Source organism: Narcine bancroftii, chromosome 4, assembly GCF_036971445.1.
Source record: "Narcine bancroftii isolate sNarBan1 chromosome 4, sNarBan1.hap1, whole genome shotgun sequence".
NCBI lineage: Eukaryota > Metazoa > Chordata > Chondrichthyes > Torpediniformes > Narcinidae > Narcine > Narcine bancroftii.
Genome location: NC_091472.1, coordinates 105,782,737 through 105,807,395, shown reverse-complemented (window position 1 = coordinate 105,807,395; position 24,659 = coordinate 105,782,737). Strand labels below are relative to the sequence as shown.

General features: G+C 43.3%; 1 protein-coding gene across 2 annotated transcripts in view; it reads right to left on the bottom strand.

Moving 5' to 3' along the window:
• The window catches only part of slc24a3 (solute carrier family 24 member 3), a 432,795-nt gene that overhangs the window by 333,204 nt on the left and 74,932 nt on the right, over nucleotides 1–24,659 (bottom strand). The window contains exon 1 of one of the 2 annotated variants that reach the window (XM_069932355.1): nucleotides 13,747–13,843. The exons of the other annotated variant lie outside the window; for it this stretch is intronic. The gene's annotated coding sequence lies outside the window, so the exon portion shown is untranslated. Of the gene's footprint in view, nucleotides 1–13,746; nucleotides 13,844–24,659 lie in introns of those variants that run through there. 2 annotated transcript variants of the gene reach the window in all.

Here is a 24,659-nt window from a genome sequence, read left to right as displayed (position 1 = left end):
ATCCTACCAATCGGCAACTGGAAATGCTTGCTGTGCTTCCTTTTCCCTTACCAAGGCCCCAGTTTCCATAACCCTATCCCAATCGCCGGGTCCCGGTTACCTCACTCTTTTTCCACTCTGTTCCCAGGCATCCTTCGAACTCACCGCAGCCCCAGTTCCCACACTCTGTCCACTGAGCAGAGCCCCAGTTCCCTCACTCTGTGCCCACTCCCTGGAGCCCCAGTTACCACCAGGTCTCCAGTAACCACGCTCTGTGTCCATTCACCAGCATCCCCAGATCCTGCATTCCATTTCCAGATCCTTGGTTCACCTGCTGCTCTAAAAACTATCTTGTTCATTGGAAAAGTTATTATAATATTTCATAACATCTTTAAAATGTGACTCACAAGTGTATTGGGATATTCTTAAGATAAACATGAGATAGCTCTGAAAATGCCAAACAAATTCCTAAACACTCCAGATTGTCAGTTTTATGGTACTTGAGGTACAGGAGCAGGCCCTTCCACTCATGATGTTTACATCAAACTTGTTGCTCAAATTAAACAAAAACCCTACTGTTTGCAATGTAATGCATGCCCCACATATTCATGCTTAGTCTGAATCCATCCAATGGGGTATAAAACTAAATGAAGATACGCAGAAAAGCACAAGCCCAATCTCGTTTCAAACCTTCACCTGTCTGAGAAAGTGGAGGAGGTTGACTAGGTTGATTCTGGAGATGAGGGCCGGGGGTGGGGGGTTAGCCTCAGAGTTGAGATCAAGTTATCTGGGACTAAATGTTCTGGAATTTAGAAGAATGAGTGGGGAATCTCATGGAAAGAAAATCAAATTATGAAAGCAATAGATAAGGTAGAGGCAGGAAAAGAGGGGACATTTCCTAAAGATTTGGGGGAGTAGATTTCAGACCAGAGACAAGGAGGAACTGCTTTTCCCAAAGTAGAGCATCTGTGCAATTCTCTGCCTAAGGAAGCAGTAGAGCTTGCCTCATTAACTGAATTTAAGACACAGTTAGAAAGGCTATCGATTCGTTGGCGAATTAAAGTTTACAAGAAATTGGTGGATAAGTGGAGTTGGGTCCACAGCCAGATCAGCTCTGGCCTTAATGAATGGCGGAGTAGACTCGTTGGGCCAGATAGTCGACAACTCCTAATTCTTTGTGTTAAACACAGTATCTACTAAAATACAAAGCAATACAAGTCATATAACAGAAAACATCATGCACTAAGATGGCCTCCATACGCTCATGATTTTATGCAGCTTTAACTGTACGGTAACCTCATCTCAGGTGGTCATCTTTTCAACTATCTGAACCCAACTCATCACAGTGATCAGTCTAAGGAGCTCACTCCCATCCATGCAACCGATCCATGTGCCTGCAATCCCTTGCAAGTTGCAAATTCTGGCAGCTCAAACATTAATCTAAAATCCCAGATCATTAGATTTTTGTTGGACAAAAGGATTAAGAGATATGAGGAAAATATGAAGTTAGGTCATAGATCAGCTCATAATAAATGTCAGAATCGGCTTAAAGCAATAAAAACCCTACAGCTGTTGCCATGTTTGCTGAAAGTCATCTTGATGTAATCTTTCAAATCTGGCACAATTCGAGTTCAAATTTATTATCATCTGATTGTACATACAACCCGACGAAACAGTTTCTCTGGACCAATTTGTATATGTACAATCAGATCGCACACACAAAATAATCACATATGCACATAAAGATATATAAATATTTTGGGATGATTTAATGACTTGCGGTTAAAAAACAGACACATTGGGGATACTGAACTGGGGTGGGGGAATGGTAAACAGTCCCATAAAGAAAACTCGCCTTTGTAAAGGAAGTTTAAAAAAAAATGCCATTAAGAGAAAAGAGGCACACGTGGAATGTGGTGTATTAGCTTCAATGAAATGAACCTTGCTGATTGGCTCCTTGGAAGCCAGGGTTCTGTTGGAAGAGTGCCTCCATATGTTTATCGCATGGAATGTTTTCAGATGCAATTTCCTCTGAGGAAGTGGCAATTTTCTTCCAAAACAGCAGCTGCTCAGCATAACCTCACCCTAACCATATGGAAACTGGAGGAGGGCTGTCTGCCACTCAAAGCCCTTCCACAATTCAATATAAAGGGTGGCATGATCACCATAGAGGTTAAGACAATGCTATTGCAGTGCCAACGACCCAGGTTCAACTGCAGCGCTGGCTCCAAGGAGTTTATACATTCTCCCCATATCTGCGTGTACTCTGGTTTTATCCCACCCTCCACGGCCAGAACATGCACCTCCTCACAGAATTTCTCTCCAATCTGCACCCCCGATTCACAGTGGCCATGCCAAAGCACGGCGTCCAACACCACATTGCTACTACTGGCCCACCATTGGATTCATGTGCCCACTGCCTGGCCCCGGACAAACTCAACCACGCCAAGGAAGAGTTTAGGCACATGGAGAAGCTCAGCATCGTCCGTTGTTCCAATAGCCCATGGCCTTCACCCCTCCACTTGATGCCCAAGTCCAATGGCAGCTAGAGACCTTGTGGCAATTAGACATATCAACAACACAGGACCGCTACCCTATCCCCCATATCCAGGATTTTGTGGCGAACCTCCACAGCACAAAGGACCAATGCCCCGACCCGAAGGTTTGAACACATCCATCTTGATATAGTTGGACACCTTCCAGTCGCCCGGGGGTTGTGCTACCTACTCACGGTTTTGGACAGATTCACTTGCTGGCCAGAAGCCATACCCATTCCGGACGCCTCCACGGAGACATGAGCCAGAGCCATCCTCACCCGCTTTAGTGTCTCCCGCTTCGGTGTCCCAGCAGATGTTACAACTGACTGGGGGGGTGGGGGGCACAATTCACCTCTGCCCTGTGGACAGAACTTTCCTGACTCCTGGGCACCCAGCTGCATTGATTGTACCACAGCTTACCACCCTCAAGCCAATGGGCTAGTTGAGTGTTTCCAGCGCCATGTCAAATTGGTGCTGATGGCATGCCTTGATAATCCCAACTAGGTGGACAAACTGCCCTGGGTTCTCCTGGGCATTCGCACAGCACCCAAGGATGACCTCAGGCCCTCTTGGCTGAACTAGTCTATGGAGAGAACTTCGCAGTACCTGGCAAATTCTTCCCTCCAGTAACCAAGTAAGACGCCAACACCGCAGTTGTCCTTAAAAGGCAGCATGGCAAACTGGGCTCCATTGCAACACCCCTGCCATCGCGACATGGCCAACTGCCCTGTAACTACCCACCCCCCCAACTTGTCTTCCTGTGAGTATGTGCTCGTGGACCGGGGCGTGCACAGGACTCCCCTTAGTGACCTTACACAGGTCCATACAAGGTGCTACACAGTAATGTTTCAACGTTCACCCTTGGTGTCGGGGGCAAGAAAGAGTTATTCACACTGTACCAGTTAAAATCAGCTCATCTGGACTTGTCCCAGCCAGTACAGGTTCCCCTACCAGTGTGTAGGAATCAGCTGCTGAAACAGCACATCTCACCCTCGATGTAACCCGAGACCATCGGTGCTGGTTCTGGGGAGGGGGGTTATGCGGCGACACGCATGTTTGCAACAGCAATCCGACCCCACTTGTCACTTGCAGGGCAGCCACAGCAAGGATGGCATCAGGGAAACAGTCTCTTCCGTTATTGGGACGCAAGCGCCAGGACATTAGGGCAGGACTGAGGACGGGTTTAAAGGCTGCAGTGCAGAATTCAAAATAATGAGCTCACAGCCCATTGTCTCAGTCTCTTCACTGCACTCGCTCACAACCACTCCAACAAAGAGGTGGCACAGGACCACCTTGAACCATTGGGTTATGTATTGGAAGTACCATCATAGCTTTATTTGATAGGTTTTTGGTCCAACAAGAATGTTATGTGTATCCTTTGGAATACAACATTAATCTGGGAAGGGGGCCTGCAAACAGCAATTTCCCATGAATCCACTGTCCTTCCAGAATGAGGTTACCGGTTCAAGTTTATAATTATCTGACAGTACCTGACGAAACAGCATTTTTCTAGCCCACAAATATACATACTTAATGCACAGCATATGATAATCACTCATATCAAAAAGATATCATTTAAAACATTTGGGGATGATTTACTTGGTGACCAGGATAGTGTTCATCAATCCCACAGCCTGTGGAAAGAAGCTATTTCCGAACCAGGCAGCCTTGATTTTCAAGATTCAATTTATTGTCTTTAATAAAGACAGTGCAATATCACACAATATTTGATTTTGTCTGCTGTAAGACAGATAGATTCCCCTTTGGCAGAAATCGCCTTAAGTACTACCCACAGTTTGAGAAAGAGAAGCAAAAGAGAGTCCCCTCAGGGACACCAAGTGAAATATTTCTCTCCAGCGCTCCCGCAGCCCTCAGAACCACACAGAATCCAGTCCAAACCATCAGCAGGCTGAGCTTCAGATCCGAACCTCCGACCTGAAGCCTCCAGCGCCCTCGACACGCTTTCACATCCCAGTTCCAATACCTGGTACCCCTTCAGCCAGAATTCAGCCAGTCTCCAGCAGCCTGGTGTGAGTCCCTTGACCGTGGTCGCCAGCAGGCTACATGGGTTCCTCGCTTCAAGTCGTTAACAGTCCTCTGCCTGCGTGTTCTTCAGCCACAGAGTCACTCATTGATCCACCACCGTGGTCACCGTCCCATGGGTCATCTCCTCTGGTTCTCCTTCTCAAACCGGGAATGGGAAGGGAGCGGTGTTCTCCCTGTTTTCTGGTGCCCTGCGCCAGTCCTCTGCTTCCCTGTTATCTGCAACCCCTCGTGGCTGCTGCCGATCAAAGGTGCCGTCATTTTGGGCACAGGCCCCATGGCTGGAGTATTTTTAAACAAAACCACCATCGTCACCATTAACAGGCCGTTTATAGCCTGCATAGAGCTGACAACAGTCGGAACAGGCAGTGAGGCCTCGCGGGAGTGCTGTATCTCCACTCTCTGTGGGTACACAACAGTGGCAGCACTGCCATTACAGTAGTGCCGCCATTTTCATTTTGATGTTGGCGTACTACCGCCTTGATTGTAGTGAATCAAAGATACTATGTCAGGCTTGGAATAACTGGAAGTTATTGAAGTGACGGAGGGCATTTCAAATGCCCAAATATAGATGGGGAGAGACTGGACCAGAGGTTTTTAGACATGATAAATTCTACCTCGTCCCTTACCACATCCAATTAACATCTTTTGTTGGTCTGGATTCTTCCCCCATTGTTTGAATTCTGCGACTTTTTGAAAAATCTTACTTCTGCCTTTTCTAATTTTTCCTTGAAGGGCTCAGGCCCGAAACATCGGCAATATATCTTGGTCTCCTATAGCTGCTGAATAGACCAGCTGAGTTTCTCCAGCATTTTGGTGTTTTTACAAAGATACTGCACACTGGATGGAAGGGGTCTTCTATAATTCCTTGGGCCCTATTTAGGGAACTCTCCTGGTAAATGTCATCAATAGAGTGAAAAGAGATTCCAGTGATCTTCTCGGCCGTTTTCATCATACTCTGCATTGCTATGAATTTAGCCTTGATGAATAACGGCAGTTGGAACACAGCAGTGGTTGAAAAAGTGACTGTTTAAATGTCATGTATGGGATAGCAAATGGATGCATTACTTTGAACAGAACAGTATTGACTTTCTTTAGCTTTTTAGCTACAGACTACTCACCGGGCAAATGAGTGAGGAGTTCTCTGCTCTGCTCTTGACGTGTCTTGTGGACAGTGGTGAGCCTTTGTGGAGTGGGAGTGAGCCCATTTACAGAAAGATATCCCATCCAGCCTGTCTGACCTGTGCTGGCTGTTCTGAGTTAGTCATTTCCTCTCAGAAATAGATGGTGGGAGACATGACACGAAAAAGCTATTTCGCATCAAAATGAGTTTGTTAAGAGATGTGTGGACAAAGAAACACTGGAGGAACTCACTGGGTCAGGTAGCATCCATGGGTGGAAATGGTCAGTCATCGTTTTAGTCCAGAACCCTTCATCAAGATACAATTTGTAAAATAACATGGATAAAGGAAGAAAGAAGTGGGGACAGGGGCCCAGAAGTGATATGACAGAAGGTGCAAGGGGGTATCAGGAGAGATTGAGTTGAGACACCTTTATTTGTCATTCATTCCATAACTGCCAATGCAATGCACAGGAAGGATGAGATAGCATTTTTCCAGCAAATTTACATAAATATTAAAACACAATAGGAATTGGGAAGCTTGATGGCTTGAGGGAAAAAGCTGTTGTACAATCTGGACGTGTGGGCCCGAATGCTACGGTACCTCCTTCCAGATGGCAGAAGGGAGAAAAGTTTACTGAAGATGAACAGGAGAGACTTCAGGTGCTGGTGGAACTCTGTGGGCCAGAAGGCAAGATCACTGGGGGAAGAAAAGTTAGAGAAAATAAAAAGTAGAGGAGCAGGTAAAGAGGAGATGGAATCAGACATGTGGAATCAGTCTGCGTTAGTCTCACCAATGTGGAGGAGGCCATTCTGGGTACACTGAGTGCAGTAGATCAGGTTGAAGCTCTGTCTCACCCTGGGACCCTGGAGGAGGTGAGGGTGGAAATATACGGACAAGTTTTTGTACTTCCTGCAATTACAGGGTAAGTGCCCAAGTGGGTGTGGGGAGGGAAGAGCAGACAGAGTTTGGACATAGAGTGAAACACAAAAGTTTGTAGGTGTTGTAGATAGTAATAAAATGTAAATGCTGGAGAAACTCAGCAGGTCTCGCACCCTCCATACCTTGAAGAGGGTCTTAGGCCCGAAATGTCGGTTAGATATTTTTATTCATCATGGATGCTGCGCGACCTGCTAAGTACATCCATAGAATCAATGTCTATCACATTCCCCTTCTTGTACCTTGCTATTATCTCCAAAAAATTGTTACATTCATTAGAATTGACCAATATATAAACTCCAAGATGGCTGTAGCCTGCAGCAGCCTCTCTGAACCAGGTGCGACAAGGACCCCTTCCAAATAGTCATCGTGCTCAATCTTTGAGCAGATAAGGATGGAGACTAACACAGGGAGTCGGAGGTTGAAATTTGGGGAACACCAAGCAAGAGCAGACCTCTGAAAGAGACCGCAAGGTATACTCAACTGCCAAGGGATGGAGCTGACATGGTGGACTCGACGTCTTAGAGGATAGAGACCTCTGCTGGGGTGATGTGGCCTTCAGTCTTTGGTGCCAGAGTTGATGTTGCCTGTTGCCGGGGGTCAGGGAGATGGCGTGGCGCAGTCGGAGGAGGTGTCATGAGGTGTTCAGAGTGTCAGAGCTGGAGAAGGTGTCCGGAGCGACAGAGAAAATCAGACCAGTTCGTGAGTCCTGAAGATGTGTGTCCAGGATCGCTGGGGACTCGTGGGGGAGATGCCGTGGGTTCAACCTCGAGAGACAGTGAACTGTGAGGTGGTTTCCCTTTAAAAAAAAAGACTATTTAACATCCAGAGTCCAGCAGATGCCGGTAAACGTGGCTTTGATGGTGGCTCACCATCGGCTTCTTTGGATTGGATGTGAACAGTCTCGAGTGGGACATTTTAACCTGTCTCTCCTAAAACCATAACCCAGCCTCCGAAAAACCATGGTGTTGTGGCACTGTTTTTTTTTAAAGTAGTTCTGTGTAGTTGGGGATGTGTGTGTAAGAGAGTTTAATTTTGTGATATTTTACTGTCCTGAGAGAATATAGTGGCAACTAATGGCCAAGGTGGTAGCTCAGCAGTTATTTGCAGCAGCCTGTTTGGGACCTGGTACTACTGTTCTGACCCTGTTTGTAGTTGTTATGTTGTTTTTATGTAGCACCGCAGGTTCTGGGCAACGTTGTCTCTTTTTTTTAAAGCAAAAAATAGGGGGCATGGCCATGCTGTGTCTTGGTTGAGCTCTCCGTGAAGAGTATCAAAATGATGGTTAAAATTTTTAAATTAAGTATTTTTCACTTAAAAAATGGACAAAAATGAGCAACTAAGAAACCAAGGCAGCCAAGAACAAAATTTGAGGAAGTTTCTACTCAGCAGGAACATTGAATGAAAGCCTGAAAGAGAGCGCCGCAAGAGGGGCCTCGGGACCAGCGGACACCGGCAGAGCTGGGGAGTCAGGACAAGAACTAAATATTATCCAGGAGAAAATGAAAACTTGAGCAACCGATTTGTTGGCGCTGGAAATGTATTGGGAGACATGTCTGAAAGGATGACAAATTAAAGAAATTGTTGAAGACTAAATGGAAAGAATGACCCAAGCAAAAGTAAAAATGCAAGATAAGCTAAAAGCTTTGGAGAAAGATACGAACCAAAGGGAGGCGGACAGACGAGGTCTGCTGGACAAGACTGACAACATTGTGAATTTTAGCAGACAAAATAATGTCCAAATTATTGGACTGAAAGAAGGAATCGAGGGAATAGATCCGGTTAACCTCTTCGAAACATGGATCATGCGAGTGCTGGGAGAAGACAAATACAGAAAAACTGTATATTGAAAGGGTTCACCGGACCCTTGGACCCAAAACAACCGGCGACCACAACTTGTCCTGGTAAAACTTTTGAGTTACCGGGAAAGGGAGACAATTCTGGGAGCAGCATATGAATATTCTAAGCAAAATAATGGGCTACCTGAGATTGACCCTGTAAAAGTGCTACTTTTCCAAAATTTTAGTCTGACTTTGGTTAAGCAAAGGAACAAGTTTGATAATGTAAAAAAGACAAATGCATTCCAAAAACATGAAATACTCAATGATATACCTTGTGACTCTGAGGGTTGAAGCAGCAGAAGCTAATCGATGATTTTTGAAGACTAAAAATGAGGTGGAAGACTTCCTGCAAGGGAAGGCTAAGGTTGCCATAGAAGAAGATTGTGAAGAATGGTTAAAATGTAAAAGTTGTACTTTTTTTTAAAATCGTCTTGTCTTTATTTTTGAAGAGTAACTTTTATTGAAATGTTCATGGAGAGCTCAGAAAAGAGAGAAAACTTGGGAAAAGTTGTAGCAAGGTGGATGTTTCGGTCTAAAGGGAAGAATGGCACCCAGAGAGGAGTATCTATAAAAGATGGTGCTAAAGGGAGGGGCTCTTCTTCCTCGAGAGATTCCACAGGCTTTTGGGGTTTCCTGTTACGTCACCATCAGGGCAGGGACATTGTACAGGAGCCTAACCTTTTATCCGGAATTCTGAAAACAGGTAACCTCCAAAAACTGACACTTTTTTTTTTTTTCGGTAGATGACATTACACACAAATCACGTTAATTTCCCATAATAAATTCTCCGGTTTCAGAGGGAAACACCCCCCCCCCCCCCCCCCCCGCAAGTCTCCGTCATCCCTGTTGCCTTGGGCAATGAACGGACAGACAGGAGTGGGGGTGGATGGCAAAGGGGACGGATAGCAGGGACTAGGAGCGAGGCATTTGTTTAAAGGGACTGAAATCAAAATGATTCAGAAATTCGGAAGATTTCAAACAACGCCAGGTGTCTGGTCCCGACAATCCCAGATAAAAGATAAGGCACATGTATGTGTTTTTTTTTTAAAAGGGAAAGATCACTATTATTTAAACAATCAAAAAGATTTTATTGTTAATATTTGACAAATAAAGGCCATGACAACTACAACTACTAATCCTTCATAAGGCTGAATGCTCACTCCCCTGCTCTACTCCCTGAACGCAGCAACGTTCGGCTCCACTTCAATGCACAAATTCACTGACAAACCATTGCCTGAATAACTGGAAGTGACAAGTCAGAATACAGGATGGACATCAAGAACCTGTTTGGGTAGTACCAGAACAACAATCGTCCTCTTAACGTCACCAAGACCAAAGAGCTTATTAATGATTTTAGAAAGGAAAGACCAAGCGACCACATACCTGTACGCATCAATGAGACAGAAGTGGAGATAGTAGAACCTTCAAGCTCCTGAGTGTCCATATTTCAGAAGACCTTTCCAAGAGCCAACACATGCAGACAACCATGAAGATACACCAACTCCTCTAATTTCTAAGGAGTCTGAGGAGATTTGACATGCTGCTGGATACTCTTTCAAACTTCCGCAGTTTACTACATCACAGACTGGTTTAGGAATTCAGCTCCCCAAGAATGCAAAAGGGTCCAGAAAGTAACAAACAAAGCCGGTCCATTACAGGCTTTGACCTCCCAACCATTGAATTCATCTATGGGAAGTTCCCTGTTCACAACCTCTTCTAACTGCTACATTCAAACAGAACATACAGAAGCCTCAAGTCCAGCACCTCGAGTTCAAGAACAATTTCTTTCCAACAGTTGTCAGGCTCTTGAACCTCCCCTTATAACACTAATCAGGACTGCTCCAAAAGCACAAAAGCACTACCTGCACTATTGCTAATTCATTTTTGTTGCACTAAGATAACTGAATATTTATTAGTTTTTTTCATATATTTATTGTTTCTTATTAATTAAAGTATACTATTGCCGCTGTTTCTTTTAGAGAAGTACCTGTTCTGCTGCAACGTCAGAACTTCAGAGTATATGTACATTGAACAATATAAATGACAGTAAACATGTTATCATGTTAGCTCTCATTGACCAGCTTAAATTTTCTGGCTCTCAGACCTTGCATAACTAACTAGAGACTCAAAAACTTCCCCAAAATGGATACCAGTTTAATTTCTTTCTCACCTCTCTAATATCTAAGTTCCATTTGCAATTTTTCAATCTTAGAGGTCAATTTTTGTATAAAGGATCTGCAATATCTTTAACCATTAGTTTTAAAAACAATGAAGCCATCAGGTACTGGGTAGTTATCAGTCTAAAAAGCTGAAGTATATTTTAATACTTCTCTTTATTTAGTTGCAGTACTTGCTTAATCAATTCCTCTGCAATCGGCTCCAAAAGAGTAATTCAGGGAACTACAGAGGACCATTGAGCACATCAAACTGACACAGCTCGATTCATTCTCCTGACCGCCAAAGCTCTGCGTGTATTTTATTTTTAAAGCCTTGCATGTTCCGATCCATCTTAATATAATCTGCCTCCCCCATTTTGGATTCAAACTATATGCTGCAGAGCCAAAGGGTTTTCACCTTGTGTCACTTCTGGCTCATTTGGAAGCAGCAGACAAAGTCAGCTGAAATCAACGAGCTGACAAAAGGCCATCAAGGCGCCACGTGTGTCAGGCTTTTGCTCCCAATGCTCAGTCGCCACTATTCTGCTACACAGCTCTACTTGCGCTGGATGGAAATCAGGAGTTCTTTGGCCCCAGAAGGGGCAGGACCGAGAGGCTCAGAGGGTGAAGGTCCAAAGGCTATTGGCGACTTGCAGTCGAAGGACCCACCCAGGCTGCGGGCTGCTTGAGACTGGCTGTTGGGAACCTGGTATCGGAACCAGGATTCGAGAGGGATCTGAAGGGCCTCAAACTCTGAAGGCTATCTGATGGTATCAGAGGTTTGGACCTGGAGCGCAGGGTGCTGATGGTTTAAACTGAAGTCTCTGTGGCTTCAGAGGCTGCAAGAGTTCTGGAGGCAAATGGACTTGTTTCTGAAGGCCCTCTCTTTTGATTCTATTTCTCCTTTTCTTAGGGGCACTAGGCAACACCCATGGTGACTTTTTTTCATCTTATGGCAGATAAAAGTGGAAGTATTTTGTGTAGATTTCATTTTTAATGTATATGTGTCAATAATAGGAAACTTTGAACCTTTCAATCCAGGGGATCCAGAAGAGGCCATCGCAAAATAAAGACCAGCTCAGTCACAATTCAGCTCAAAAAAAAGTGATGAAATGTAAAACTGCAAAGCATTTATCCTCTGCAGGTGCTTTGATGGACTAAATCAGATGTCATCCACCACCTACATTGCTGATGCACATTGGGAGTAACTGATGCAGACCCATTGAGTTTTACTGCAATGAACTGCAGCTGAAAGCAGCTCTATTACTTCTTTTCTTTCTTTGGCTTGGCTTCGCGGACGAAGATTTATGGAGGGGTATGTCACGTCTGCTGCAGGCTCGTTGGTGACTGACAAGTCTGATGCGGGACAGGCAGGCACGGTTGCAGTGGTTGCGAGAGAAAATTGGTTGGTTGAGGTTGGGTGTTGGGTTTTCCCTCCTTTGTCTTTTGTCAGTGAGGTGAGCTCTGCGGTCTTCTTCAAAACGAGGTTGCTGCCCGCCGAACTGTGAGGCGCCAAGATGCACGGTTGGAGGCGATATCAGCCCACTGGCGGTGGTCAATGTGGCAGGCACCAAGAGATTTCTTTAAGCAGTCCTTGTACCTCTTCTTTGGTGCACCTCTGTCTCGGTGGCCAGTGGCCACAATTACTATCATCTGAATTTTCTCACTGCATTCTGTAAGATGTCAGGTTAAAATACTGTATATTACAATTGTGGCTTCAGAAATGCACTTAATTTCAAACTTTTCATTGCCAACATTTTGAAAAGACTATTATGGAATATTCCCACAATGGCATTTAGGAGAGAATTAAATATAAGTAAAAAATTTACATGGTGAATACAAACAAATACTCCAAATACTAAAGCAGGAACATTTTAGACTGATTTGTTTCAGAATGAGACCTTTGTGAAACAAAACCATGTAAACAAGCATAACACAAGCTCATGAGACATTGGCAATGATTCCATTTGACTCCAGTTTAGCCAGAACTCCTTGATGTGATTCTCAATCAAATGCTGCCTTGATGGCAAAGGCAGTTAGACTCATCAGCTCTGGAGGGCAACATTTCTGCCCATGCTTCGACCAAAGCTGCAATGAGGTCTGGGGCCAAGTGACTTTGGTGGAACCCAAACTGAGCTCTCGTGAGCCATCTGTCTTGAACTCCTATTGCTTGAAAGTACCGTCAATTCTCCCTTCCATCACTTTGCTGATGATCAAGAGCAGACTCACAGGCCGGTAATGTGCCAGGTTAGATTTGCTTTGTTTCTTGTAGTCCAAAACATCTGCAGGCAACATTCTGCCTCATCGTTCCAGACTGAAGGAGTACATGCTGTGGGTTGCACCAAAGCTTGGTGGAGCCAACACAAGAGCTCAGTGAGGAAAGACCACAGTATACCTTTCTTCTGCTACTGGTCACTGAGGGGCTGAGATTGATTTGGAAATTCCTCAAGACAACGCAAAGGGGAGCAAACCCAGGGGACATGAGTGGCTTTGGCCCAATGTCGTAGCACTACGACGTACAGTAAAAATTTGTTTTATATTTTAGAGAGACAGCACGGTAGCAGGCCCTTCTAGCCCATGCTGGCCAAGTAACCTACAAACTCCTTGTTTTTGGAACATGGGAAAAAAAATTGGAGCACCTGGAGGAAGCCCACAAAGGTCATGGGGAAAATGTACAAACCCCTCATAGGCAGCAGCGGATTCAAACCCACTCATCAACACGTGATCCCTTGATCCTGCAAGTTATTGTTGCTCAAATTCATTCAGTAGCAACCACAGAGGAGGAGGAGTTCAACTTCCACCACTCCTTCAGACCTTCCTACCCTTCTCTCCAGTATACCCACAAGTCCATCAAATCTATGGCCCCCTTGTGTTACGTCTCAAAAGTGAGTCCACACCACAAAGAAAGAAGAGATTTGATTGAAGAGCATTAAATGACAGGAGGCTGAGAGAAAGCATATAGGAAGAACCTTTTTCCTGAAGCGGAGGTGCGAAAATCCAAGGAGGATGGGTTTAAAGTTATTGACAGGAGGGTACAAGGGAAGATGAGAAAAAGATTTTTTTCCTCAGGCGGCATGAGAGGCAGTGTTAAACAACATTTTAAAATGAAGTTGGAGGAAGGGCCACTCACCTGGGGCTGGAAGGTAGGATTCTGCTGGGTAGCATTTTGTTTTCTGTTCAATACAGATGCGACAGACCAAATGGTCTCCTGCATCATAAACTTTCTCCAACTCTGCATCAGTTTTCTCTCTGGCTAATTATCAGATACATTTGAGGTTGCAGGAAACTACCCACTTCCGCTTCCCCCCCCCCGCCCCCTCCCCCCGCCCCCCCCATGCATCTGCTCAGTTGAAAGGAGTGATGGACAACATTAGCCCCCTGTGTTTGGAGAGGTCATTTGTAAATGCAGACTGCTCCAACAGTGAAAGGGGGAAAAAAGAGATTTTGATGTGAATATAACAGAAGTTCAAGGTTAATTGGAAGTTGCAGAGAACCCATGATAATATTTGATAAACAGGAACAATAAACAGCAATTTCATTTTGAGGTCACACTTCACTAACTCTAAAAAGTTAGTGTAAGTGAAGATGGCATCTGTTCATTCACTGGAACATTACACATTAACACTTGGAGGTTACCAATGGGTCATGTTCCATCTTCAGTAACAGAAGGACCACACATTTGCATGATCACGAGAAAGTACGCTTAGAAATGCTACGGATTCATGGTACGTTTAGTTTTGATAAGGCAGATTACATCACTCTCGGTTCAACAATTCCACCTGATAGCCAGTCAAGTGATTTTATATTCACATCCCAACTTCAGAGTTCCTTTGTGACCTCTCCTCCTGTCTGCCGCTGTCATGTCTCCCGAGCCACAGCCTTTGCATATCTCTGGCATGTTGACATCCCAGGAATTTAATTGCTCACCTCTGTTAGCAATATCTTCAGCTGCCAATCTCTGCAATCCCCTCGCCAAACCCCTTCCACCTCACTTCCTTCAAAACATTCTAATAACAAGCCCTTCCACCAAATTTCTGGTTGTTGGTTTCTCTGTTTGTTTGGTCTGCCATATCTGGATTTCTTCTGGGCAGCACCTAAGGACAGTTCATCTTACAGATTGTGCCAGATGTGTGCATGGTACTGCACCTTCCCCATTTGCCCCATAGCCATCCTTGCAATTACCAATAGAAATAAGACAATATTATTTCATTCACTCCATTTGTTCTTTTCTTAGTAGGTGGACTCTCCGAGAGGCCTTCTCTCCATCGGAGAGACCAAGCCCAGATTGGGTGACACAGCCCAACACGTACACTCTGCTTCTGGGTCTAAACTTGAGTTTCCTGTAGCCATTAATTTCATCTTCACCAGCCATTCCTATCTGCCTAGCCTCATCCATTGTTAGGAATTTGAGGAACACACCATATTCCTATTGGATGGCCCCAAACCCAATGGCATAGACATTGATCTTTTCTACTTTGCTTAATCCTCATTCCATCTGTTTCCAACTCTTCTTCATCTACTCTTGTACCTCCTTCTACCCTCTCGCAGACAGTCTCTCAGATCCACTGACAATTCGTTCCCTCTATAGTTCTCTGAATTTTGACCAAGCTTTAGGTGTGCTGACTCTTCCACAGGTGGGGCAGGAGATCATAGAAAATAGGTGGAGAAAGCCACTCAGCCTTTCAAATCTGCATCACCATTCAATAGCGTGACACTAGTTCCCTATTCCTGCTTTTTGTCCATACTCCTTGATATCTTTAGCCACAAGGGTAATATCCAACTCCTTTTTGAATTTAATCTGGTCTCCATAACTTTCTAAGGTAGAATTCCACAAGTTCACAGCTCTTTGAGTGCAGAGTTTTCTCCTCAACTCAGTCTGAAATGGCTTCCCCCTGATCCCTAGATGGTGATGTTTGATAAAGGAGGGGTTGTGGATAATTTAGACAGTGGTACATTCCTTCCACTGTTTATGCTTAGCTCTTTAATTTTTCTGATCAGGTGAAATGAAAAGCTTGGTTTCATTCCCAGGATAAAGGTGTCACGTTCCAGAGGAGATGCATTTAAGATGGAGGGATAGAGGGTGGGGGAGTTTAAGGGAGATGGCCATGGTGAGTTTTTTTTAACCCAGAGAATGGAGGGTGACTAGATTAGGCTTCCTGTAGTAACGGCGGAAGCAGATACAACAACAGTGTTTAAGATGCATACATCAGGATGTTCTTTATCAACTACAGTTCAGCATTTGACACCATCATCCCCTCAAAACTGATCAGCAAATTCCAATACCTGGGAGTTAACACCCTACTGTGTAATTGGATCATGGATTTCCTCACCTTCAGACCACAATCAGTGAAGATTGGTAAGAACATCTCCTCCTCAATCTCCATCAGTACCGGAGCACCACAGGGTTGTGTTCTTAGCCCCCTGGTCTACTCACTTTACACCTCTGTGTTGTTCAGTGTGACAATAACACTATCCACAAATTTGCCGATGATACCATGGTAGGGGTTGTATAAAGGAAGGAGATGAGTCGCATGCAGGAGGGAGATTGAAAACTTGGCTGAATGATGCACCGACAATGTCACAAAAACTAAGGAGCTGATTGTTGACTTCAGGAAAGGAAAGCCAGAGGTATACAATCCAGTGATCAGAGGGGGAGATGGTGAGCAAATTTAAGTTCTTGGGAGTCATTTTCTCAGAGGATTTTTCCTGGATCCAACACACCAATGAGATCATGAAGAAAGCACGTCAGCACCTCTACTTCCTCAGGAATTTGCGGAGGTTTGGTATGACATCAGAAACCCTGGCAAACTTCTACAGAGGTATGGTGGAAAGTGTGCTGACCGGCTGCATCATGGTCTGGTGTGGAAACATCAACACACCTGCGTGTAAAGCCCTCCAAAAGGTAGTGGGTATAGCCCAGAATATCACAGGATAAAACCCTCCTTACTATTAAGTATATCTAGAGAGAACGCTCCTGTTAGAGATCATCAGCCATCATCAAAGACCCTCACTACCCAACACACACTGCTGCCATCAGGAAAGAGGTATAGATGCCACAAGACTGGCACCACCAGGTTCAGGAACAGCTTTTACCCTCCACCATCAGAATCCTCAACAACAAACTCATTCAGAGACTCATTAGGGGTCTCTTACTTGTGCGCTTTTTTGATTTATTTTCTGTATTGCACAGTCTCTTTACATTCATTATTTATTTACAGTTCCTTGTTTACATGTTTTATACTGTGTACAGTTTATTTTTTGGACTACCATTTAGTGGTAATTCTGCCTGACCTGCAGGAGAAAGGAATCTCAGGTTGTATGTGATGTCATGTATGTACTCTTGACAATAAATCTGAATCTGGGCATACACAGGGAGTGGAGGGATAGACATCGGGTGCAAGCAGCAGAGGTTTAGTTTGATTTGGACACTGTGTTCAGCATAGACATTTGGGCTGAAGGGCCTGATCCTGTGCTGCACCGTTTCATGTCACACAGGACAGAAACAGGCCCTTTTATCCTATCGCCCATCAAAGATCCCTCAATACCAATCTCATTCACCAGAATTCAGTTCATATCCTTCTGCCCCTTGACAATTCAAGCACTCACTGAGACCCTTGTTAAATGCTGTGAGTGTCCCTGTCTCGATGACCTACTAAGGGCATGCATTGCAGATTGCAATGACCTTCTGGGAAGAAATCTTTTCCCCCTGATTGCAGCTAACTCTCTTACTCCTCAGTTTTCTCTGAGGCCTCTGGTCTTGATGTTCTTCATTAAAGTGAAAGGTTTCTTATAATCTAGCCTCCCTGTGATCCCCAGGATTCACACTCAGCCTCCTCCGTTACAAGGAAAACAACTCTCGTGTATCTCCAACTAAATGAAACTCTCCATCCCGGGCAACATCTTCTCCATTCTTCCTTCATTTTCAAGTTCACATTTATTATCATCTGACTAGATAACGAACCAGATGAAACAGCATTTCTCTGGACATAATAAAATACATAAAAATATAAAACAAAATAAATATGCACAAATATTCTAAAATAATTTACTACAAGAGAATGGTGGGTGTATGGAATGCACTGTCAGCAATAGTGTTCGAACCAGGTATAATGGGAGCTTTTAAGAGACTATTAGGTACATGGAACTGAGGGGAACAAAAACAGTTACGCAGTAGGGAAATTCTAGGCAATTGTTAGAGTAGGTTAGCATGTTGGCACAACAATGTGGGCCAAAGGGCCTCAACTGTGCCAATGACACCACCGTTGTCAGCAGAATCACAAACAACAATGAGGAAGCAAACAGAGGGAGACAGATCAGCTCATCAGTGGCATTATGACAACAACCTTGCGCTCAATGCTAGAAAAACCAAGAATATGGTTGTGGACTTCAGGAGGAAGTCAGGGGAACACGACCCAGTCCTCATCGAGGGCTCAGTAGTGGAGAGGGTCAAAGACTTTAAATTCCTTGGTGTCAACATCTCCGAGGGTTTGTCCTGGAACCTCCATGTTGATGCAATCACAAAAAAGGTTACTTTGTGAGGTGTCTGAGGAGATTCGGTATGTCACCAAAAACTTCTACAGGCGTAATGTGGAGAGCATTCTGGCTGGTTGCATCACTGTTTGGTACAGAGGCGCCAACTCTCAGGACAAGAATAAACTCCAGAGGGTTGTTAACTTGGCCTGCGATATCACAGGCACCAGACTTCACTCCATTGAGTACATCTACATGAGGCGAGGTCTTGAAAAAGCAGCCTCTATCCTCAAAGACCTCCACCACCCAGGCCATTCCCTCTTCACTCTGCTACCATCGGGAAAAAGGTACAGGAGCCTAAAGATGGGCACTCAGCGGCACAAGGACAGCTTCTTCTCCACTACCATCAGATTCCTGCACTACTATTTTTTTCTAATTTATAGTAATGTCGCAAGATGGTTATAATATGAATGTTTGCACTAGGAGGCTGTCGCAAAAAACAGTGAATTTCATGACTTGTTCATGACGATAAATTCTGATCCTATACTGAAGATTTTGATGTTCTATGTTCACTATTCATTAATAAGATACCCAAGGTTACAGAATATCACAGCCTGCAGAAAGAAGTTGGCAGTTCTGATTTTTATTCGCCTGCTCCTCCTTCCTGGGTATTGAGTCAAAGATATTGTGTGTTGGATGTTAGGAGACTTGATAATTCTTTAAGCCCTTTTTAAGTCAGGGAATTGTCCAAACACCCTTCAAACATTCCCAAGATCTCTCCTAGTAAACTCTTGCCATGTGTGAACTCAGAAAGCAGCATCCATTTCTGGTGTCAGGCATGTGACATCACTGAGTTCAAGTTGTGTTAGCTGATTTGGAGAGATCAGTCTTTGATCCTCTTCTCACTCTGTCCTCTTCCTCTCTGGGGAGATTGTGAAAGGCATAGATACGAATTTCATGGAATGAGTCATTGTAATACTGCTGCGCAAGTAACAATGGTGAATGTTTGTCAAATCCCTGAAAAGTAATCCTTCTGACCATTTATGGGAGTAATTGATGCCACTGACAACTGAACATAAAAGTTTACTCGTGAGCTTTAGTTTTTGTGAATTGTTGATCTATTCCGAGTGCATTTTAGCCCTAAAGAGTCACATGTGTTGACAGGGATGAACAAGTTGCAATTATAACTGTGATGAAGTATGATAATACATTTTTTCTTATTTTTTAAGATTTCACTTTGTGGAGATGAGAACATATTTGTAAATTGTGGTGTAATGCAACATGTTATACCATATAATGTCATATAGTGATTTTTTTTCCCCCTTAGAATCATAAAGCTACAGTACAGAAATGAGGCCAATTGGCCCATCTAGTCTGTGTAAACCATCATCTCTCTATTCACACTGACCTGCTCCCATATCAGAACTCTTCAGTCCTCTCACATCCATCTACCTGTCCAATTTACTCTCAAAACACACGATCGAGCTCGCATTCACCACATCACATGGCAGCTCATTTCACGCTCGCACCACCCTGAGTCAAAAACGTTCCCCCTAATATTCCCCCTGAAACTTTCCCCCTTCAGCTTAAAATTATGACCTCTCACCTTTATCTCCCTCAATCCTAGCAGAAAAAGCCTACTCTCATCCACTCTGTCTATACCTCTCATAATCTTATAAACCTTGATCAAATCTCCCTTTATTCTTCTTCGTTCCAAGGAATAAAGTCCTAACCTGTTTAATCTTTCCCTGAACATGTCTTAAACATCTTCAACATTCCAACTCCTATACTCAATACTTTGATTTATAAAGGCTAAGATACTACTTTCAGAGAACAATGTATCTGCACCCCTAGATTCCTCTGCTCCTCCACGCTCCTTAATGCCTTATTATTTACTGTGCATTTCCTACCTTGGTTTGTCCTTCCAAAATGCATCATCTCACACTTGTCTGCATTAAAGTCCGTCTGTCACTTTCTGGTCCATTTTCCGAGCTGGTCCAGATCCCACTGCAAGCTTTGATAACCCTCCTCACTTTCCACAGCACCTCCTATCTTCGGATTATTAGCAAACTTGCTGATCCAATTCACAACATTATCATCCAGATCAGTGATGTACACAACGGTCCCAACATGGATCCCTGAGGCACACCACTGATCACAGGCCTCCAATCTGAGAAGCAATCATCCACTACCACTCTCTGCCTTCTCCTACACAGCCACCTCTTGAAGACCTAAGTGTTATGACAGGTTATATTATATTTTATATTATATTTCAATACATCTTTAAAAGAGAGAGATTGTGGGGTTTTAGTGTGTAGGTCACTTCACAGAGAAATACTTCACAAAAGAGATCTCATTTAAAATGCAAAAGCTTTGCTGAAAGTTAGTCATTGAGGCTCCAAGTGCCTTTGGAAAGACAACAAAACTATTTTGGAAGGCATTTTAAAAAGCAGGTGTAAACAAACAGTCCAGGCTCAAAGTGCTGATAAGATCTTTCAAGGATTGGGTTAGCCCTGCAAAAGAGAGGAAAAGACCAAACAGGATTTCTCTTTTAGAGAGGGGAGGGGGAGGGGGAGAGAGTTCAGCAGCAGCAGCTGGAACTGGAACACAACAAGCTGGCAAGCTGTTGAAACCCCATTTTGAAGACAGGTTGTAAGTTCTGAGTTCAGCCTGATGAAAACCCTCATAGTCCAAACAAGAGAAAATGGCTGGCTCGAGTGTTTCACCTGAAATTAAGGAAACAAGAGGAACTCTGTGGTGACCTGAAAGAAGAGATTATCTTTTGGAAAACCCATGATGGGCCAAGTTTCTTCGGCAAGACACTGAAGTTACTGGTTGAAGGAAATCAGTTTGTGTGTCCAACGAGCAACAAACCTCTCTCTGAAATGAACAGAAATCTTCCTGAGTGGTAAACAATTACCTTTGAACACCAGAGCTTGGTGAAAATTCATAAATGTTAAATTCTGTGCACAGTATAAGAATTGCCTGATACCGGTGAACTTGGAGAAGTGAGATGTGAGATTGGACTGTGAATCAAAGAGCTTTCCTGAACATATACACATTACATACACTTAGAATTAGAAGGGGGTTAAGTTAAGAGCAATAAGTTAAAGTTTGATCCGGTGTTTACATTTAAAAAAAATTAAAAGCAACTTTTGTTTAAGTGAATTTCATTTGCTGCTGGGATTTGGGGTCCTCTGGACAAGTGATACGCTCCAGTCTTCTAGTTAATAAAAGCCTTGGTTTGGTGTATAACTGTGTCATACGTGGGACCTTGTCAAAGGCTTTACTGAAGTCCATGTAGCCAACATCCACAGCCTTTCCTTCATCCATCTTCCTGGTAGCTTCCTCAAAAAACTCCAAAAGATTTGTTGAACACAACCTTCCACTCACAAAGCCATGCAGGGCTGTCCAAATACCTATATATCCTATCTCTCAGTACGCCTTCCAATAATTTACCTACTACTGACGTCAGGCTCACTGGCCTATAATTACCTGGTTTATTTTTGGAGCCTTTTTTAAACAATGGGACAACATGAGCTACCCTTCAATCCTCTCACACCTCAACTATGGTTCAGGACATTTTGAATATATCAGCCTGCCAGGGCCCCTGAAATTTCTACACTAGTTTCCCTCAAGTCCAAGGAAATATCATATCCAGTCCAGGTGATTTATCTACCTTTATTCGCTGTAAGGCAGCAAGCATCTCCATCTATTCCATAACACTTCCGATTGTTTCCCTTCCTTTCTTATCCACTATGTCAGTTTCATGAGTACACACTGATACAAAAAACTATTTAAGACCTCCCCCATTTCCTGAGGCTCCACACATAGATGACTATTCTGATCCTCCAGGGGATTAATTTTGTCCCTTATTATCCTTTAACTTACAGTATCCCTTTGGGTTTACCTTCACATTATCTGCCAGAACCACCTCATGTCTTCTTTTTGCCTTCCTGATTTTTTTTTTTTTGAGTATTTTCTTGTACTCTTCACTTACCTCATTTGCTCCTTGTTGCTGAAACTTGCTATACATCTCCCTCTTCTTCTTAACCAGATCGCCAATATCCCTTGAAAATCAAGGTTCCCCATGCCTGTTAATTTGCCTTTAATCCTAACAGGAACATGCAAACTCTGCACTCTTAAAATCTCACCTTTGAAGGCCATCCACTTACTGGACACAACTTTGCCAGAAAACAACATCTCAATCCACTCCTCCGAGATCTTTTCTCATTTCCACAAAATTTGCCTTCCTTCAATTTAAAATCTCAACATGAGGATCAGACTTATCCTTATCCATAATTAACTTGAAGCTCATGACATTATGGTCACTGGACTCAAAATGTTCATCTACACATACATCTGTCATCTGACCCTGCCTTGTTCCCTCACAGGAGATCAAGTACTGGATCTTTTCTTGTTGGTACTTCTATGTATTGAATTAGAAAACTTTCTTGAATACATCTCTCAATATCCAAGCCAACCATCCTTTTTACAGGATGGGATTCCCAATCAATATTTGTAAAGTTAAAATCTCCTACGATCACAACGTTTCTTACATCGGTCTGCTATCTCTCTTCAGATATGCTCCTCCATTTCTCTCTGACTATTGGGCAGTCTGTAATGCAACTCTATTAATGTGGTCATACATTTCCTGTTCCTCAATTCCACCCATGTGACCTTTGTAGAAAAGTCCTCCTGACTGCCCTGACTTTGATCAGCTGTGATATTTTACCTGACTAGCAATGCCACTCCTCCCTCTCTATCATGTCTGAAGCAACCTCAGAACATTAAGATGTCAGTCCTGTCCATCCTGCAACCAAGTCTCAAGATTATCCTTCTTGATTATGTAATCCTATTTTCCTCGTGTATGGTTTACCTACAATATGATTAATTAAAAAATTGGAAAAAAAAGAGAAAATATGAAAACAATTTCACCCTCAGTTTATAAATGGATCCATGGAAGATGCATGGTTTCTGCTAACTTGATTTTGAAACAGGATTCGAGTGAATGGAATTGGCTGGATCTTGGACAGTGTGGAATCATTAGAATTGGGCAGCATAGAAGAGGTCACTTGGGATACTTTTAAAAGATCTATCCAATTATATCAAGCAACCCCCTCCACTCTAAAAATTGGTTTCCACGTCAACTATACATCAAATTCAATTCTGACAGTCACAACTGAAAGTACTTCATTTTTACAGTGCACTCCACATTATCGCATAAAAGGTGGAATCTTCTTTTTAAATATCCCCATGTTTTGCCAAATTATTTTAAATACATACTATTCTGCAAACAGAATTAAATTCTCCTCATCAAAGCTTCTCCAAGTTTTGAATATCTGTTAATAAATATCTCCTTAACTTTCTCTGAGTTAAGGAAAATTATATGAAACAATCTTGCCATTTTGTCTGACTTAAGTTCTCATGCCCAGTATTATTCTGGAAGCTTCAATTCAATCTATGCCCTCCAGTAAGTGAAACCTGTTAAAAGATCTGTGACTTGAAATCCTCACATGGTTTCTCCTTCCAAAAACTGAGTCTGTCAGCTGAGGGTTACCAGTATTTTCAGTTTTGGTAAACAATCCACTCAGTGGTGGAAAAGGTTTCTTATCAGATCTAGATCTTATTACTTGATCAGACCCTTCATTGCAGCATTGCAATGAAGCAACAAAATCACCAGGAGTTTCCACAAAACAAAGTTGCTGATCTTCCTCAAGAAAATTAATTAAATTAATTAAATGTGTTTCTTCAAATGTGGGTGGGTGTTCTACATGCTCAATCTCTGCCAAAAGGCGGGGGGCGGGGGGGGGGAAAGAGAAGAGGGGAGGGGAGAGAAAAAGAGAGAGAACGAACGAGAATGAAAGTGCAAGGGAATGGTGAATCTTACAAAATTATGAAAGGAATGGATAAGAAGGAAGTAGAGTTATTGTTTCCACTGGCAGGGGAGAGTGGAATGAAAGGACAGAGCCTCAACATTCAGGGGGAGTAGGTTTAAGACAATGATAAGGAGGAATTGCTTTTCCCAGAGTGTAGTGAAAGTGTGGAATTATCTACCCAAGGAAGCAGTACAGGCTGCCTCCTTGGATGTACTTATGAGGCAGATGGATAAATTTTTCAAGGACAGGCAAGTAGAGCTGATAAATGGAATTTGAACTCCAATCACTGGACTAAGTCTGTGAACCGTGTTATCATCGCTTCCATTTACAACCGGAGTTTCTTTGAAGTTACAAGTCCACATAACTAAATTAAACATCGAGTCATATTGGTCATTATTAACTTAAAGTACCTTAATTATGAGTAGATAATTTGCAAAGAGGTAATCAGTTGGATACTACATTCCCGTTTGTAGAGCACGTCGAAAGAATCAAAGGCTTGTTGATCCAAACCAAGGCTTTTATTAACTAGAAGACTGGAGCGTATTTCATGAAGGTCAATCAGTCCAGAATGACCTGGTCTGGCTAGGAGCAACCCTTTAAGACCTGCCAGTAGTTGTGGCTATGCTCTCAGCCAATCACAATCATCCTACACTACAATATATAGATATACACATCAGTTAGAATTTGTACTATC